This window comes from Orbicella franksi, chromosome 15 (assembly GCF_964199315.1).
Source record: "Orbicella franksi chromosome 15, jaOrbFran1.1, whole genome shotgun sequence".
NCBI classification, from domain to species: Eukaryota; Metazoa; Cnidaria; class Anthozoa; order Scleractinia; family Merulinidae; genus Orbicella; species Orbicella franksi.
The window spans coordinates 10,697,643-10,718,319 of NC_138159.1; the positions used below are offsets into that span (position 1 = coordinate 10,697,643).

Sequence of the window (20,677 nt, forward strand, 5' to 3'; positions counted from 1 at the left end):
GTAGTGTCTGCTGGGCTGCCTGTGGCTGCCTGTAACAAATATTAAGGGATAGGTCTTGTTGTTATGAAACACGTGTGCGTGAAAACGGAAAAGCAAGGTTATACTGTCTTCAATGCGTCTTGAATGCGAAGAAAAGAGTATTACAACTGGCGTCGAGGATGAAAACCAATCATCAATAGTCTCCTAGAGGAAAAGTACCAGAAATGGCGGTAAGCATCAAATTTGGAAACATTAGTCTGTTCGACTGCAAAGGCAACCCAACTAGCATTGGTCCAAGATGGCGGCAGTGGAAACGTTCCTTCGAGTTCTTCCTTGAAGCTAAAGGTGTCAAAAAGGATTCCCAGAGAAAGGCACTGCTCCTTCACTGTGCTGGGCAAGATGTACAGGATATTTTTGACACCCTGACCGACCCAGGACCGGTTCCAGAAAACAACTCTGTGTACGCAAAAGCCACGAGGTCACTAGATGCACATTTTGTACATCAGGTTAACATTCCTTTTGAAAGGCACCAGTTTCGTCAAACAAAACAGGAAGAGTCAGAAACAGCGGATCAATTCGTGCTGAGATTGTTTCAGCTGTCGGAGAACTGCAAATTTGGAGAAGCCAAGGAGGAACATATCCGTGATCAATTGATCAACAAATGCAGGTCACACAACCTTTGCAAGAAATTGCTGGAAGCAAGCGGAATGCTTACACTCCAAAAGGCACAAGATTCCAAGATCAACGGAAGCAGCTGAAAGTCAGGAAGATTGATAGAGAATGATTCCAAGGGTGACAGTGTGCACGCATTGAAGGATAAACAAGCTGATTACGGCACAAGGAAGAGAGGAAATTGCTACCGATTGGGTTGGAAGGCCACTTCGCATGAGACCCGGAATGCAAGGCCAGATCTGTTACTTGCCAAAAATGTAAGAGGACTGGACACCTCACAAAGTTTTGTAGGACCAAGGGTGAAGATAAAACCAAGAAAGGAAACATTCGTCGCATGACTGAGGACGATGACTTTGCATTTACAGTTCAATTAGGTGCCAGAGACATACCAACAGTTGCCATTGAACTTGGAGGAGTACAACTGGAGGGTGTGCTTGTTGATCAAGGATCCAATTGCAATGTAATTGACTGGGAGACATGGGAGGTGCTCAAAAAGAAGAAAATCAAGTGTAAGTCATGGAAATCAAACAAGAAATTGTACTCCTATGGCTCTGAGGAATCACTCAACACTGCTGGCGAGTTTGAAGCTGAATTGCGTTATAAAGATAGACAAGGTGCTGCACGTTTCGTTGTTGTGGAAGAGAAGGCCAATACTCAGCTGACAGACCTCTGAACTGTTGGCAATATTGAAAATCGAGATAAACTATGTCAGTGAGGAGAATTTGCTGAAGGAATTTGAGGGGATTTTTGTTGGAGTTGGAATCTCAGAGACTTTCAGGCCAAACTTCATGTTGATAAATCAGTCCAGCCCATTGCCCAAAAGTTGAGACCCTCACCATTTGGATTAAGGGAGAAAATTGAGCAGAAACTAGAAGAACTTGTAGGCCATGACATCACTGAGCCAGTTGAGGGGCCAACCCCTTGGATAAGCCCTGTCGTCACAATCCCTAAGCCTTCTGGAGACATTGGGCTCTGTGTAGATATGACAACAGCTAACCTGGCCATAGTAAGTGAGCGCCACCACATACCCACAGTTGATGATGTTCTGTACCAACTCAATGGGAGCATGGTATTCAGCAAGCTCGATCTAAGATGGGGCTTTCATCAGATTGAATTAGAAGAACAGTCCAGAAAGACCACCACATTTATCACCCACAAGGGGCTGTTCGGGTATAAATGCCTGATGTATCAGTTCTGCACCAGAACTTTACCAACATACTATCCAACAAGTATTAGAGGGGTGTGAAGGTGCTTACAACATTCATGATGACATCGTTATTCATGGTCGTACTGTTAAAGAGCATGATGTCAGGTTAAGGAAGACCTTCAAACGTATTCAAGAAAAGGGCCTTACTTTGAACAGGGACAAGTGTGCATTCAGCATGTAAAAACAGACTTTCATGGGATATTTATTGTCCAACCGAGGGATCGGGCCGACAGAGTTGCGTGTGGAAGCAGTCATTGACGTAAGAGAGCCTCAAAATGCAGAGGAGGTACAAAGTTTTCTGGGATTAGTGAACTTTAGTGCCAGGTTCATCCCCAATTTAGCATGCATTACTGAGCCACTTCACAGGCTAACAACGAAGCAAACTCCCTTGTGTGGGGCACAGAGCAACAAGGTGCTTTTGATGCTCTGAAAGACAGCTTGGCAAATGCAGAAACCCAGGCATATTCCGACAGCAATGCAGAAGAAACCAAACTTATCACAGATGCTAGCCCTGTGGGTTTAGGAGCGGTCCTTACACAAGTTCAAGGAGGATGCGAATGAGTACACTGTACACTCTTGCATACACTAGCCACAGTCTAACAGATGTTGAGCGTACTAGGTACTCTCAGACAGAGAAAGAGGCACTCAGACTTGTCTGGGGTTGCGAGAGATTTCATGTGTACCTGTATGGAGTGGAATTCACCCTGCTGACTGACCACAAGCCATTGAGGTTATCTACTCTACTAATTCCCACAATTCAACAAGGATAGAACACTGGGTCCTGAGACTGCAGTCATACAGGTTCAAGGTGCAGTATACATCTGGTAAACAAAACATTGCTGACCCACTTTCATGTCTTGGAAAAGGAAAGGGGGTATGCATGAATGATGATGCAGACGAGTTTATCCAGTTTGTGGCAGAAATGTTGATACCAGCAGCTATGTCTGTGCATGAGGTTGAAGAAGAGTCATGGCTTGACCCAGAAATTTCACAGTTAAGAGAATGCATCACAATAGGAGAATGGGACAATGCCCCACCACAGTATAAAGCCGTAAGAAGTGAACTTTCCATTCTAGCCAAGTTAGTCCTAAGAGGAACATGATTGCTTATCCCAGTAAAATTACACGATAGAGTGGTAGATCTGGCACATGAAAGACATCAGGGGTTGACAAAGACAAAACAGAGACTCCACAGCAAGGTCTGTTGGGCTGGAATTGATAGACAAGTTGAAGCAAAATGCGGGGAGTGGGAGTGGGGGCACTGCCATATATGGGCTATATAGGTATGTGCCACTGTGAAGGGTATGGTTTTCAAGCAGTTTACTCTAGGATAGGGTATATAAATCAGAGCGTTTGGGTCTAGAATAGGGTATCATTTTTCACAAAACTGACTGGTTGGTTGAAGACTTTATCTAGAGTAATGAAACCAGGAATTGCCACTCAAAAATATAAAAAAAAATCAAATCGGCAAGTTTAAATTTTACACAAATCAGCCTCAACAGTGTCGATTGATGGGGGGATTTGGGGAGTTAACTCTAGTATAGGTTAGCAAAATTGAGCTGAACTAGCTCTGGTATAAGCTGAGGGTTCCAGGGTCCCAGTGGCACATCCCCACCCAGAAATTCCCAAAGTACCCAAGCCCTGCCATGGTTGCCAGTTGGTTGGTTTGCCCACACCACCGGAACCCTTGAAACATACTGAGTTCCCCAGTCAGCCCTGGCAAGATCTAGCAGCAGATTTGATGGGGCCCCTACTTTCCGGAGAGTATGTATTTGTTGTCGTAGACTACTATAGTCGTTACTTTGAAGTAGACATCCTCAAGTCTGTAACATCTGCCACCATTATAGGAAGCCTGGAGAGAATATTCTGTATGCACAGTCTCCTGCAGTTGCTAAAAACAGATAATGGACCACAAGTCACATCCAAGGAATTTGGAACATTTTTGAAAACAAACGGCATACAGCATAGAACCTCCACGCCCTTGTGGCCCTAAGCAAACGGGCAAGTAGAACACCAAAACAGAAGTCTACTCAAAACCTTGAAGATTGCCCAAGCAGAAGAGAGACCGGGGCAGACTTGGAAATGAAGGTCGGCCGATTTCGCTTAAAATTGGTACACAAAGTCGTTATGTGGACTTATGTAATATGCCAAAGTTTCAGGTTCAACGACCATTTTTTAGCCGAGTTCTGGATATCAGTCCCTCAGGGGTCCTCAGAGGCTGATTTTTAGTGTAATTTTGGCACTTTTCATTCTCTCTTTTAGCAACGTAAAATTAATTTCAGGCAAAACCAAAACCATATTTGTAACGCCCTATCGTTAGGCTTCTATGGGTAAAAACATTAGCTCACGGGAAGTTTTCGTTAGCCTATGGCTGTGATCACAACTTAGTCCTATTTGAAGCATATAGGGAGCAACCGGAAATGGCCTGTTTTTTAGACCGCATATTTTCCATGCCCATTTTTTATATCATGAAGTCTTAGTATCCCTGCAAAGTTCAGCCCTTAGTTTAGTAATACCAAGAAAAAATACTGAGGTTGAGGCTTTTTTACTACGAAACATTTTTAGAGAAGTTACCTACTACGCACTTCCTGTCAAACTCTTAATTACTTTTTAGGAGAGATTTTTAGACACCAGCTGCACAATTAACAAACAATCAATGATCCCAAAGTAAATTATTTAAAGGAAATATATATTTTCGAACTAGAAACTAGAAACTTTCCTACTGACGGATTTGTAACTAAATTTTATGTAGCATTTGTACCCTGTACCCAGGGGACTGGAAGGTGAGGGGAAACTTTATACGTTGATAACAAGAAAAGTAATCAAAATGCAATGAAACAAGTTGTTTACTGAGTGTATAAGTTAGGTGGGAAAAGCTGAGAAAAAAAACCTTATTTATGGGACTCTGCCTTGTTTCCATGGCAACCTTGCTTTGTTAGGCATAATTACCCTAAGTTTGACTTTTCTCATCTAATTCTCTGTTTTTTATTGACGTTTTCAAGGTTTCTTGGGACAAACATATTTTTTTTGCACCTTTTAATTCCTTTAGTACCCTTTCTCTTCTCTTTTAATTTTGTTATACCTGGCAAACTGAAATGATATTTTGATTTCATTAAATAGTCATGAAATCCAGACTGGTGGGTTCGATATGACGGATGTTTTGAAATTTATGACATTCTAACGTCACGTGCTTTCATAGCTGACTGTTCACCATGATTAGAATTTTAAGTCTTGAGTTTTTTTCTCCTTCCCCCTGCCAGAAGATCACAAATACCTTGTGTGACTAGTGGTACCGAAGTTTCCGACTTAACTGTGACGCACTCAGAGGTGCTTTCCTTCAAGCGTCCGTCCAGGCTCCTCTTTGGTATCGACTCTAAATAAGAATATCATCTTTACAATAGAGATTGCAAGTATTAGTAATCCTTGTGATACAATAGAGGGCCAAATTACTTCCTATTTTCGCCAGGAGATTACATTGTTTGAGCATGACACGCGAAGCGTCTCTACTCTGATTTAATATTGGGCATGTGAAACTACTTAATTCATCACCAAGCCCTTTCAACTTTTCAAGTGAAACAACATCCAATATGGCGTCGAAAATGTTAGAAATTGAATTGTGGGCGGGTACTGGGTAGACAATTTAAGTTAGAGATATTTTGTTTCAATGTGTATGCAGATGATGATGGAACAACGATCCTTGAACCAGTGGAACGAATTAAAGACATTAAAGCGTGTAAAAAAATCTTTGAACGTGCAAAATAAATTTATGTCTGATGAACATGCATGCAGTCACTCTAACCTTGGATACTTATGGATGCAATAGGTATTACAATGCCAAACGCCTGAAATATGCTATCTGAAATGTCAGCGGTAACCTTCTTTGATTTCTTCAAAAAGGGTGCTGACATGGCCCACTTTGGTCACGCAAACGAGTGAATTTTCGGCGGTGACGTGGGCAGTCTTCTTTAATTCATACTTTAACTTCCATTCGGGGAAATTTTCAACTCTATGGTAAGTGGCCAGTTTATTACCACCAGTGCCCACTTTAATTTGGCCAGCAAGTGGGTAACATCTCAATCTAACGTCACTAACGGGAGAGTCACAGCAGCCTCTGGCGGCTTGTTATCTCGTCCCCTGCATATGTCATGTTCTTTCCAAACGGGACACTGTATAATCATGTTTTCAGTTTTCGAGGAGACTAAATTGTAACAGCCAGACTTTTTCGGTTTAAGCAAGCTCACTCAAATGAAACAAATTCACTTAAAGAATGGATAGATTTAATAAGTTTAATTAATTGATCACAGATAGTTTCTTTTCTTGTAAATAAACAATCCAGCAGGTAAGATGTCCATGTGCTGGCCATATATTCATTTCACGGTTGCATTTTATCAATTTACAACAGACTGAAGTAAACACATGACAGAGTAACGCGTTCGGATTCTATACAAAACTGACAACTGCCTAGCACATAGCACAGTCGCGGCCTAATGGTTGTTGGGAGCCGGTGATTATCATCTTGTTCAGGGAAGAAGAGCAATAACCAATTTAAGCTCCAGCAGGAATGAGGCACTGGACTTTGTGACGACTTACCATACCACCTACACCAAGCATACTGGTCGTCCTGGGGATTATCACTTCTTTTTTATGGAAATCGGAGTTAAGGGTCAGCAATTCTACGCTAGGGTGCTATAAGCAGTAGTCTTTGAGGGAAAATCCACTCCTCCCCTGTCCTATCTTTGGATATATGCAGTACACCGATTTAGTCTGGATCTGTGCGGACTGAGAAAGCAGCAAAAGGAAAATCCCGATAGAGAAAGGGAAAGTGTGCCAATGAGTAACTTTCTGGTAATTTAGTCAGACATTCAGCGACTTGGCGGGGAAAGCGGACTGTCTTGGACTTCCCCAATTTATAATACCTAGGCCGTTTGCACCGGGGGACTGGGTATGAATAAGTATTCTGTAGCATATCCATTCGTTCTTTAGGTTCTCATGCAAGTTCTATACCTGATGATTCTCTGCAGTATCAAGGAGACAAATCTAGACCGGAAAAAACTGAATTCCAAGACAATCATACCCAGCAAACTTCAGATAAGTTGGCGTGTCGTGACCTCGTCACGTACGGTATGAACCAACCTGAATTTTCATTACTCACAGCGATGCACTCACGATCAATTTATCGCTGGGGCTAAGGTTTTTAATGTTGCTTCACTTTTAATGGATTATAAGAAAGGGGCGTGCCTCTAAACCGTATAGACTGGAACAGTGAGACTGCATTTAATTTTACAATTAGCTATAAATATATTCGAAATTTATTCGAGGTTCAAAGCGATTTTCAAGTGGTGTCATGAGAGACGTGATTGCATTTAGAGTGACTGATAAGTTGTTTTTCTTCAGAAAAGAAGTCCAGCAACTCCATTATCCGTAATTTTCAAGACTTCTTCCACAAAATTTGTAACCGTTGCCGGACCAAAATTGATCGGTCATAAAAAAGTCATGAAAATTTCTGATTAACGGCAAGCCTTTTCGGTTAGAATTAACTTCACAGTCTCTAATTCCCGACTTAGAAGAAAAAAAGGTATTTATCGAGATCAAATGGCTGATTTTTACAGACACGCTTTGTTGAAACTTAAACCGGAAGTGGCCTGGTTAGTCATCTTCTCGTAAGTTTTTTCTTAGTAAAAAAGCCTCAACCTTAGTATTTTTTCTTGGTATTACTAAACTAAGGGCTGAACTTTGCAGGGATACTAAGACTTCACAATATAAAACATGGGCATGGAAAATATGCGGTCTAAAAAACAGGCCATTTCCAGTTACTCCCTATATGCTTCAAATAGGACTAAGTTGTGATCACAGCCATAGGCTAACGAAAACTTCCCGTGAGCTAATGTTTTTACCCATAGAAGCCTAACGATAGGGCGTTACAAATATGGTTTTGGTTTTGCCTGAAATTAATTTTACGTTGCTAAAAGAGAGAATGAAAAGTGCCAAAATTACACTAAAAATCAGCCTCTGAGGACCCCTGAGGGGCTGATATCCAGATCTCGGCTAAAAAATGGTTGTTGAACCTGAAACTTTGGCATATTACATAAGTCCATATAACGACTTTGTGTACCAATTTTAAGCGAAATCGGCCGACCTTCATTTCCAAGTCTGCCCCGGTCTCTCAGGCAGAAGCTCTTAAAGGTAGAGATGAGGAGGTTCCTAACAGCCTGCAGGACCACACCTCATAGCAGCATTGGAGTCTCTCCAGCCAAATTGTTGTTTAACAGAGAGATATGGTCAAAGATCCCTGAGCTGACAAAGTGTGAATACGTTGACAGTGAAGCACAAGACTGCGATGCAGAAATGAAACAGAGGAGAACCGACTATGCGGATGAATGAAGGGGAATGCAGGAGAACAGTCTAGCTCCAGGTGACCAAGTGCTGGTGAAACAAGGGAAGGAAAATAAGCTGTCAACCACTTTTGAGGATGCACCTTACAAGGTCACCAATAAATATGGCAACGAAGTCACAGTTACATCACCTGAAGGAGTTAACTACAAGAGAAATGTAACTGAGGTGAAGAAGTACCTGAAGGCAAGCGATGGACTAGACCAACAAAGTACAGGAGACAGTGTCACAGGTGGAACTGCCGAGTCAGAGGTTCCAGCATTACCCCTGAGGTCAACTAGAGAAAGGAGGATGTAATGATCAGCGGTATTTCGTATTAGTACAGAGTACAGACATGCGCATTGTACCGGGACTCGGTAGCCACGTTGGAATAAAAATTTGGATGTTGTTTACTGGAGCTGTGTTTATCCGAATCCATTGTGCTCTTAGAACAAGATTATTACAGAGGACACCAGAGTATTTATTAAATGATTATGAACTCAGAACACTTGGAGTTACTTTAGTTCGACTATTAACTCTATTGGACTTTACACTCTATCGATGTTAGGAGTGGAACACTTTGAGTTACTTAGTATGCTTATGAACTCTGTTGAAACGTGAACAGCAAGAAACAGAACACTGAACAGTGAACTTGTTGAGAGTTTTCCAGGTCGAAACGTTCAAACAGAGTTATTCCAGTCATGTTGAAATTTGTTAACCAGTTAATTAGTACTTTAATCCAAGGAAAAGAAGGGCTGTAGTGTCTGCTGGGCTGCCTGTGGCTGCCTGTAACAAGTATTATGGGATAGGTCTTGTTGTTATGAAACACATGTGCATGAAAACGGAAAAGCAAGGTTACAACTATACTGTCTTCAATGCGGCTTGAATGCGAACAAAAGAGTACTACAGTGGTCAAACACAGTCTTGATATATTACATCAAATTCAATTCAGAAGAGTACAAATGCATGTAACATGCAAAATAATGTTGTGTCCGGAAAGGTACCAAGACAAACGACATTAATGCAACATGCTTTAATACGGTTTATTCCTACAGCTAGCACAGTTCTCTCCTCTACCGCTGGTCAGCGGTCAGTTAGGACTTCATGTTACTACATCTTCCTTTTTCTTTTAACTTAACTAAATGTCAATAAGCACATCACTGTTTTCCAGTGTCCTAAATGAATACTAATCTTAGCATTGTTCAATAAGTCTTTCCGGTCTTCTAAGAGCTCCTCTAGGTCTAAGGCGGGTCAGCAATGGTTCAGGCTGTAAGGGCTCATTTACTGCTGGTTGGTCCCTAGGAACAAGCAGTTTTCCGTAGTCCTCTTGGCTGGCTCCAAGTGCTGAGGGAACGTCTGGGCTCCTCTCTGTTGTTGGTGCTGATTCGCGGCTCTCATAGCCTTCATTCTGGGGTGAGACTGGAAGTCTTCCTTCAAGAGCTCTTCGTGTCATCCTCCGGTTCCTTCTGACTTGGCCATTTGAGGTCTGTATGACTACAGACTGTGGAGATTCGTGTTGCTTAATTACTGTCCCTTCTGCTTTCAGGTCGGGAATCCAAACGCGGTCACCAGGTGACAGCTCCTCTCCCTGTACTACTCTGTGTCTCTGGTCATAGTTGAATTTCAGTTTTGCTCGGTACTCTCTCTCTTTCCTTCTGATATGATCATAGTCAGGGGTCTCTGGCTTCAGCTCATCCGGGTGACAGGGGACTCTAGTACGTAGTTTCCGACCCATGCTTAATTGTGCTGGAGAGTAACCATGATGCAATGGAGTATCTCTGTAATTCATGAGAGCCAAGTATTCGTCACTGCTCTTATTTAAGACCATCTTCATAGTTTGGACCGCCCTTTCCACTTCACCGTTGGACTGGGGATATCTTGGAGATGAGGTAATGTGCTGAAACTGCCACTCAGTGGAAAAGTTGGCGAACTCGCGTGAATCAAACTGGGGGCCGTTGTCAGTAAATAAGATGTCCGGAATCCCATGTAGACTGAAGATCCTCTTAAGCTGCAGGATAGTCTGGGAAGAGTTCACATCCTTGGACAATAGGCATATCTCTACATCTCTTGAAAAATAATCTACAGCCAGGAGGTAATGTTTATCCTTGTGCTGAAAAAAGTCTACGCCGACTCTGCTCCATGGTCGATCTGGAAATTCAGTACCTTTCATTGGCTCAATGCGTTCTCTGCGATATTTCTCACATGTGGCACAGTTTTGCAGAACCTTTGTGATGTCTTGGGAGATTCCAGGCCACCACACCGAGGAGGCTGCATTCGCACGTGTTTTGGTAATCCCTTGATGACCATCATGTAGACGTCTCAATACATCCGCTCTTAACCTTGGAGGTATAATGATTCGTCGTCCTCTCAGGAGTAGCCCGCTGTGGAGGGAGATGTTGCCGCGTTCACTCCAGTATTTAGCTACTGGTCCATGGACTCTTCGTTTCTCTTCAGGCCACCCATTCTGTACATACTGCATCACAGTTTTGAGTGTGTCATCGTTCTTCAGCTCAGAACGTATCTCATCTAACTGCTGGTCTGAGGCAGGTTAAGTCACTAGTACAGCATTCACATAGCCCTCAACTTCGTCATGTAGGTCGTTCCATGACTTAGACTCCTGGGCTTTACTTTCTTGTGGGGAACGAGACAATGAATCAGCTGTATACAGAAGTTTACCAGGAACATGCGCGATGGCAAAGTCAAACCTCATGAGTCTCATCCTGAAGCGTTGTATGCACACTGGAAGCTCGTCTATCAACTTAGTGGAAAACAACTGAATCAATGGCTTGTGATCTGTTTCTACTTTAAATCTCATTCCGATCAAGAATTCTGCCCAGTGTTCAAGTGCCCATGTGATAGCCAAAGCCTCTTTGTCAATTTGGGCATAACGAAGTTCGGTCTCGGTCATTGATCTGCTAGCATAGGCCACTGGCCTCATCTCGCTGGATGGCTGCTTCTGCATAAGGACTGCACCAAGTCCAAAACTGCTAGCATCCGATGAGACCATGGTCTCCTTTTCCGGATCGTAGAGTGCAAGAACTTGCTCAGATGCCATGTCTGCTTTCAGCTGTTGAAAGGCTTCTTGTTGGGCTGGGTCCCATACCCAAGCACTCTCCTTCTTGAGCAAGTCTCTTAAGGGTTTCGTCTTCTCAGCCAGGTTTGGGCAGAACTTCATTAGGTGGTTGACCAATCGTAAGAAACGTCTCAGGCTTGCAATGTCCTGGGGTTCTGCCATGTCAGTGATAGCTTTAACCTTTGAGGGATCTTTCCTGATTCCTTCACTGTCAATGATTTGGCCCAAGTATTGCAACCTGGTTTGAGAGAATAAACACTTCTCAAGGTTGAGCGTGAGTTTCCTCTTCACTAGTCTGTCAAGGACTTGCTTAAGTCGCTGATCATGTTCTGCTTGGTTTCTCCTGATGACTAGAATATCGTCCATGTGGTACTTGACCCCCTCTATTCCTGAGAGTTCCTTATCCATCCTCTTCTGGAAATATTCGGGAGCCGATGATATGCCAAAGGGAAGATGCTTGAACATGTAACGGCCAAAGGACGTAATAAAGGTAGTTAGCTTGGCACTTTCTGGATTTAGGACTATCTGGTGAAACCCTGAGTTAGCATCGAGTTTGGAGAATACTGATCCTTCTGTGAGGCTTCCCAGTGTCTCTTCAACTGTTGGCATTTGATAGACTTCTCGGCAGACTGCTTGGTTAAGCCTTGTAAGGTCAACACATATCCTTACCCTTCCGTCGGCCTTTGGCACTACCACAATCGGCGAACACCATTCTGTCGGCTCATCTATTGGTTCAATAACGTCCAGTTGCTCCATATGTTTGATCTCCTCCTGCACTTTCTTCATTAGTGGCAGTGGTATTCGCCTGGGAGTGGTCAGACAAAAGGGTGTGGCCCCTCCAGTTTGCCAAGGCCTTGAAAGAGTGTCGGGTACTGCTTGACAATGTCCTCCTTTGTCCCTGATTGGAGTGGATGGTTATCAGGCATCTGATTGACAGCTTTGACACTGTACGTCCCAGGGATTTCATGGATAAGGCCAAGACTTCGGATGGCAGGTACCCCAAGAAGCAGCTTGGATGCTCCTCTGACTACGTACACTCGTTCTTTAATGACTGTTTCAGCTAGGGAGAGGTTCATGACTGCACATCCAAGGGTCATCAGAGGAACATCCCCTGCTCCAACAAGTTCTCTGTCAGATTTTGAAAGCGTCCCATATGACGACTTCTAGATGGCCTCTCAGGCATCACAGACACTTGTGCTCCTGTGTCAATGCACCATGTCAGCATGTCTTGGTCTTGGATCTTGAGCTTGACATGCCATCCGGGGTCGGACCTCCCAGTTTGAGGGTTTGCAACTGGTTCTGCCATGGAAGTATTGGAACAAGTGGGTGCGGTAACCCCTCCCACGAATGTGGGGCTAAAGGCATCCTCAGTTTCGAGAACTTGGTTGACTGTTTTTACAGGGACACTCTTGCATATGATAGGGAAATGTCCCATTTTATTGCACTTGCTGCATCATGTGTCCGCAGCTGGGCAGTTCCTCCTTCCAGGGGCATGTCGGCGGTTGCAATAACCACAGTTCCGGCCACTTGTTTGGAAGGGCTTCCTCTTAAAGTCTCGCTGGGTCCTTTGCTCTGTATCTTGATCAGTGATAAGGTCTGGCCTGTTCCCTCGCGGTGCGACACTCTCAATCTCTGAGGTTTTTGATTCTTGTAACTCACGTTTTGTTGCTTCCTTCAAAGACAGGATCTTCACTGCCTTTTCGAGTGAAAGGGCTGCTCCTTCGTCATAGAGTTTTAGCTTGTAGGTGTCTTCCTTGCAGGAAAAGGTGAGTTTGTCTGTAACTGCTTGCTCACAGAAATCGGCTGGAAACTTGCACTCGGCGGCTCTTTCTTTGACAGTCACGACCCATGAATCAAGGGTCTGTGTCGGCTCTCGTTTAAGGTGAATCCAAAATTTCTCTCGCAGCATGAGTTGAGGGTCTCGTTTTTGAAAGTATTCATCAAACTTTGCCATAACTGTCGCATAGTTGTCGGGATTTTCGGCTGGAAGTTTGTCTTCGCCTCCGGCAGGGTCGTCACGCTCGGGTAAGAAGATGAAATTTGAGTAAATTTCCAAACATGGCTCGCCGATGTGGTTTAATGGCAGCCCCACTTTCATTTCATCAGGTTTCTTTGCAGCTCCAATTGCCTTGAGGTAAATTTCGAATTTTTGTTTCCATTTCCCCCATGAATGAGCGGGATTTCCCATCGAAATTTCCAGCAGTACCGGTGGTCTGGCAAATGACACACTTTCCGCCATCTTGTTTGAAACCACGTGTGTAGGATCCGCGTGCAGTTTGATGGGTCAATTTGCGTATTCAATCCATTCCTCCGACTGGTTCGATCTCAGCAGCTGTAGGCTAGTAGGACGATCTCGCTTCTGACACCATGTTGTGTCCGGAAAGGTACCAAGACAAACGACATTAACGCAACATGCTTTAATACGGTTGATTCCTACAGCTAGCACAGTTCTCTCCTCTACCGCCGGTCAGCGGTCAGTTAGGACTTCATGTTACTACAAATAAGAGTATCTTGATTTTATAAGTTAATGACAGAAACTTTAACAGTCACACGGACAGGTCTAATATTCACTTGCAGTTCACCTCTAGCAGATAATTCCATGCCAAGATACTCTCAGGCTCACAGTTAAAGTAAATGAAGAAGAGCCATTGCACAGCACTTGTTATTACCCTAGACAACCAAAACCTCTTCCTTATTTGACCTGCCCTTATATCAAAGTCAAAAGAAACACAGTGTGCAGTGTAATGTTTCAAAGAATTTTGCCAGGAATTTAATGCAGGAAATAATAACAAAACAATAAAAGTAAAAGAGTACAATGTGTGATTAATACAAATGACTGATGTTTTGAAAGTTCTAAAAAATATCACATGCTTTCATGCAAGAACAAATTGAGACCTTTCAAACCATCATGAGTGCCCTTGGGTCACAAATTCCATGAGTATATCATGTAATGATTTATGGTACACTGTACATACAGTTGTACTAAAAAATACACTGTTTCCACGAATCTTCTCACCTTGAGTCATTTTCAGAAATACTATGAAGTCTTTGATATATAGGCTTTGGAAAACTTCTGGGTCCAGTTGTTCACAGGACAGGTAATGCTATCCACCAGATTCATGTAAATAAGTGGATAAGTGTTGACAAAACAAACTACATTTTGCGCTGGATAGTGATATATCCATTCGATAGCATTATCCACCCTTTGAACAACTGGAGCCAGTTAATCAACTTGATTAGATCTTATGTGTCAAAGTACATTACTTGTACAGTACACGTACATCATTGGAAAATGAAGTTCATGTATCAAACAAAGACTTCAGAATCATTCAGAATAAATGCAGAGTTAACAAAACTTCTCATGGTCACCTACAGTGTAAAGCATTCTCTTAGTACTCTCTGTGATGATAATGTCAATAATTTTATTGTCAAATAAGCCAATTGGTGTTATGTTTGACCATGTGCTTTTCTCATTAGTCTGTTTTCAACATGGCTGTGTATAGTTCGATGCTCTGTTGTTAGTAAAGATAAAACACTTCTGTTACGTTTACAAGACATGCAGGCCTCTTACACACTTCAACATCAAATTTTCCTCATTGCCCTCTCAAAAAACGATACATGTACAATTTTGAAATGACCTGCAAATTCTCACATAGATAGCTAAGTTGAGCCAGATAATACTAACACAAGTTCTCATTACCTTTACTGTGGTCCACACCAATTGTTGTTTGACCATTAAAGCTAGCCTCAGGTGTCAGACTAAAAGGAAACAAGGGGATTCCATGAACAGGAGATGATTGATCTTGTGTGATGGATGTGTACAGTACTGGAACAGTTGGTCTCACAACAATAGGGACAAAACTGGGTCTCAAAGGTAACGGTGAGCAGAACTGTGGATTCATCCTTGACTCTGTGCTGGAATTTCATCTGCCGCATAGAAATTGCCCTCTACACTATAAGTGTACCTTGTCTATATTTCTGTGAATAACTGGAGAAAAGAATAAAACACATCAGAATACCAGTACAGCAGGGGTTTCATTACCATTTTCAGTAGCTGGGCAACTGGTTTTCAAAGGTGGGCAAAACTATTAGAAACATGAACTTCTTTGTAAGAAAAAATTTTGCTAGATGGTCAAACCATCCAGGCAAAATTGTTCTCACAGCTGGTCAATTTGCCTCTAGTGCCTGGCCCATAATGAAACCACTGAACATGTTTACATGTATGCATGGTTAATTCAAAGTACATTATGCTTTTTTGTGTCATTCACAACTTGTCATCATTATTTTTATAATTTGAGACCGTGTTGTCAGTCACAGCATCTTGTTTTTATTCAAACTACATTAGGGTTGCTTGATACAATGTCTCTGAGAAGCTAAGCCTGTCAATTATCTGCTGCCAAAACTGATTTCACTTAGTAAATGCCAGTCTTGACATCCTTACAACAGGAGTGCAAGAACTTCAACTACAGCAGGGCTGTCATTAAGGGCCGTAACCTATAGTACTTAAATACGGCTGAGTATGCTTGATTTTCCCTTGATGCTGCAGGTGAAATTGCCTGTTGTTGATAGAATTCACCCATAAAGTAACAAATTTGCTACGGGTGTGGAGAACAAGGCTACAGATGACAAGCTCAACCAATTAGTAACAGCACTGCACAGGGTAAATTGATACTACATCTACATGAATGCTTTAATTTCCTTTTTAAAAACTCATCAAAACTACATTGTGTATAGCAGAGGTAAAAATAAAAACCTTATTACCGTGTCAGTGACCAACTTGTCTTGAAGTAAAAGACAGTCTTGCAAGTTGAGGCAACTTGTTGCACAAAGCAGACATGAGTTTTACTTTCTACAACAAATTTTAGTTTTGCTGCTTGCATTACCACTGAAGTTACAACTTGCCTCGCAACAAGTTTGAATTCAATGCTTATGATTGGTTGGCAGCAAGGTGCGGCTAAATGGTAAGTTTAAAACATGGCGGATGGAGAAGACAAGCCTGAATTCAAAGTAGACCAGAAACTCTCAGAAAGTCTCAAATTTGTCCTATACAAAGACCTTGGGGGCTATCATAGTTTTTGAGACACCTTGTCAACCCTCCAAGTTGCGACCATTTTAGTCGCCATGGCGACTAGAATTTTGGAGTTGGCAACTAAATTAGAACGCAAGTCGCCAGCTTGGTGACTAAAATTAACGTGACCTATGCGTCTGAGGAGCTTGAGCGGACTATCATCTGGAGCGAAAAGAAAAACATTCTGAGCATTAAGAATTCACTTTGCAAAGTTAGTTGTTGTGGGATTTTAACCAACAGAAATGGAGACTGAATAAAATTAAACGTTACACGGTAAACAAAGATCAAGGAATTGCATTCAGTTGAGCTTGGGACGCGACGAAATTCGTTCCACTCGACTGAACTTTGGCACGTGACAATTTTACCTGGAAGCGTGAGACAACGCACACAATCCGGTCATTTGCCTTTGAAAAGAAGAGGAATTGCAAAAGCTTGGAAAGCTCGACGGTGACAGGATCCACAATATATTTGAGAAACATCCAGATGTATTTGAGAAATGTATTTTGTTTCAGTGGACACGAAAATACTTGACTTTACAGCAAACTTATAACACAAGCATGGGGGATTCTATAAATAAAAAAGCTGTGATGAAAAGTGGCTCCCAGTCGTAAATAAATTTCACTTGTGTGAACGAACCTGGGTTTATTTTTAAATTGTCAAAGATTTCATCAATAAAAAATATCCGTCTTAGTGATTGCCCCAAAACTAGTGAAAGTATTTTCGCGTTGAGTATTCGCGTTCCGCGGTTCGCAAATTAAATTCAAAATGACAAACAATTTGAGTGTGAACTTTTCTGTCCATTTCAATACAGTCTTTAATTTTCAGATGACGTTTTATATCGTTTGCTTGTTCAAGCAGAAAACGAGGTTGAACATTTAAAAAAGAACAGAGGCGATAAGGTAAAAAAAGTGTTCACTTTATGGTCTCAGCAAGAATTTGATGCCGCCTTGATAAACATTGGAAAACTATCCGCCATTCAGCTGCGAATGAGGCTATCTTATGTTAACTTGGTATAATCTGTGTCGTTTGCACTGCTCCTGTTGTGTGAATTATAAATGATATAGACAAATATTTCTGTGTTTTGTGAAGCGACTTTTTTTCTTAATTTTCATCAAATATTTTCGCGGGAAAAATGGTGGTAAACATACGTTTCATTCATACATGCTCACGCTTTTTGATGGTTGATTTCACAACCAGTGCCAGTGCTCAAGCAAGAGTTTATAATGAAGATAGTCTGAACCTTTGGTTTTTGATATTTGAAGCTATTTGAAGGCATGTACATTTGCATTATTATAACCATTGTAAAAGATTTATTGAAAGTGAAAGCCAATCAATTTAAAATGACTGAATGAGAACTGTGATCAACTCACAACACTGTTCCAAGTAATAGAGTACTTTTTCATTGTGATCAGAAACTATTTCATTTGATCATCAATCATTCCAATAAAAGCACATTTGAATCAACATTAGGTAGTTCTTTCACTGAATAGGACTACAATTTACCTGGTGGTTCAAGGAAAATGTTATTAATAATACAGTTAGATAATAATAAGATTATTATTTATTATTAATTAATTATTAATTTATACATATATTTTGGCAACTAAAATTTTTCACTGGCGACCAAACCTGAACAGTCAGTGGCCAAATGGCCACTAAGGAAAAAAGTTAACTTGGAGGGTTGCTTGTTTGTACCTTCAAAAACCAAGCAGCAAAAAGGCCCCTCCCCTTTCTTCAAGAAATCCATTGTCACATGTAAACTTCTCAATTTCATTTTTGAGGCCTTTCCTTGTCTTCACCGATCGAGCACAAGGCCCAAACTGAGAGAGAGAGAGAGAGCGGCAAACACTCTCTTCTGACAAATGTGACAAAGAAAGAGTTGTGCCATCAGGCAGTCAGGATTCTGAAAACCTGCAATATTAAATGTTGCAGGTTTGCAACATTAAATGTTGCAGGTGTATTACCCCGTGTGTGACCAACTTGTCTCACAGCAAATAAAATTTTTATTTGCTGCGAGGCAAGTTGGTCACACACGGGGTAATACACACAACAGTGGATTTCAACTTGCAATGCAACAATGTTGCAAGAAAAGTTAAAGGAAAATGTTGCCTGTATAACTGGACCTTAAGGTGACTGGGCCACAAATCCTTGCAAACAATTCAAACAAAACTAACAAATTCAAGTTAAAATGAGACAGGGACAAAACTCAAATCGGATCAACTTGAATTACTGATTTATATCCTATTCAATAATGAAATATTTATATGAATAACACTATTTGCTGCATTTTTTCCCTCCTTTTCATTGGTTGAGAACCTACTACATGACCTGCAAATAACTGCCTACAAATAACTGCTCATGTGTCATACTGTCTAAATGGCTGTTTTTATACTAGAGGATGCATTTTCCATCCAGAATGCGTCCTCACCATTTTTATACTAAAGACACATTATCCATCTGGACAAATGCAGGCAAACATCAGTAGCTTGTCTGGTTATGCCTCTCTAGTATATATAAAGATGGGCACAAGATGCATTATGCATCTAGACGAACTATCCTTCAAAATGCCTCTTGAATGACACAGTAAGAGAGATATTTGTCTAGACGCATATGTTTTGTGCCCGTCTTTATAATAGAGACGCATAACCAGATGAACTACAAATGTTTGCCCAAGTTCGTCCAGAAGGATAATGCGACTTAGGTGTAAAAACGGCCAATGTTGTTTGCTGCAAATACGTCTTCTGGTAAGAAAGTTTCTTGTAACACATTCTAGGGGTAAAAATGACACATTGCTTCCCCGAGCTGTCAGAGTGAGTTTTAAAAATGTGAAAACAAACTCGGTAATGGAATGATAAAACAGTGATTATTGAACTCATTATCGCAAAAAGCCGTGATTTGTCAGTATCTCGCTGATCAATTATTTGCCTCAGTTTTCGGCTTCGACAAATAGTTGATCTGCTCGCCACTGACAAATCACGATATTTTGATCAAGCTCAACCAATAGTAATATTGTTAAAATTGTTTATGCCTCCTCGTTCTTGAAAACGCGCTTGAAAACAAAAACTTGTCCCTGCCTTCTAACTTCTTCAGAAGTAAATTAAATATTCTAATCTATGACTCAACGTGGAGGAAGTTTGAAGATTGCTGCCCTGTTAATAATTCTCCCATAACATCCAGTGTACATGTAACTTTAGCAAACGTAAGCAGAAATGAACGAACAAAGCTCTTGTGTTTAAGAGACCTAGGACCTGAAATACTTGGCTCGAGAAAAACACTGTTAAAACTTATAACGGTTTTATAGCTTCCTCAATCAATTTCTGTCGAAAAATTCTGTTTTCAATCCCTCGCAAGCCAACCAACAAACATGTGAATTTTAGTTGACGCAAATACGCCAACTCCGACATGCGGGTTCAGCATCGTTGTAAACTTCATCTTGAAAGTCGAGAACTATGTAGAATATCACCAGTAACACACTTACCGGACAACTCTTTTAAATTATCATATCTGAAGAAGGTAGAAATGTACTCTAAACGAGAAACAGTCGCCAGAAATGCACGCCAGAAGATCTCAGCCACCCTGTTTACATGAAATGTCACGTTTGTTGTGACGAACTTGGTGACCTTTGATCTTACATTTTCCCGCGCTTTTCATAAGCCTGCACACGGGAATTGTCAGCGGGAACTCCTTGGAACTTCGGGCTCCTGGGGCCCATTTCTCGAAGGTCCCGAAAAGCCGTGGCAAAGTCTCAAACCTAAGACTACAGAGCTGTTTTATTCATGTATTCTAAATACGAACAGAGGTTCTCTTCATACAAGAAGTTTCAGGCGTATACAACTCTCTGTCTTTAAATACCGATTAACTAAAACTGGATTTTCGGGCCCGAAAAGATTCCGGGGCTTTCGAGAAACAGGCCCCAGATCGGCTTCATGTACTTTTTTCAACTAAAAAAGAAAATGTATTGATCATGTTAAAGATTCTTTAGAGAGATCATGGTCCCTTGACTGAAGAGATTCTGTAATTCCTACGATCTAAGACATCTAAACGCAAAACCTCACTCAGTGACGTCCTGAACAAACTTACTTCACAAAGGTAAGCCATTTCAGCGGCAAACAAACTTACAAGAAAAATTTGTTTTCATCTTATAAAAACATCGCCCAGCTGGGTAAGCTGTCAGGTCGACAGTGAGCTTTTTGTCATGCTCAAAGGCAACTTAGAGTCGAAATCTTACACTTACTCGCACCATCATGTGGTGAATCTCAACCGGGGGAGGCGGGGGGGGCGGGGTACTCCTAGAAAAATTGGGCGGGGGT

General features: G+C 41.7%; 1 pseudogene across 1 annotated transcript in view; it reads right to left on the bottom strand.

Annotated features, from left to right (window-relative positions):
• Positions 1 to 20,348, bottom strand: part of LOC145469940 (uncharacterized) — a 35,164-nt pseudogene extending 14,816 nt beyond the window's left edge. The window contains exons 1-2 of the transcript XR_014042402.1: positions 19,846 to 20,348; positions 15,000 to 15,287 (exon numbers count right to left, since the gene is read on the bottom strand). The product of XR_014042402.1 is annotated as an uncharacterized LOC145469940 (transcript). The remainder of the gene's footprint in view (positions 1 to 14,999; positions 15,288 to 19,845) is intronic.
• Between the last annotated feature and the right edge of the window lie 329 nt (positions 20,349 to 20,677).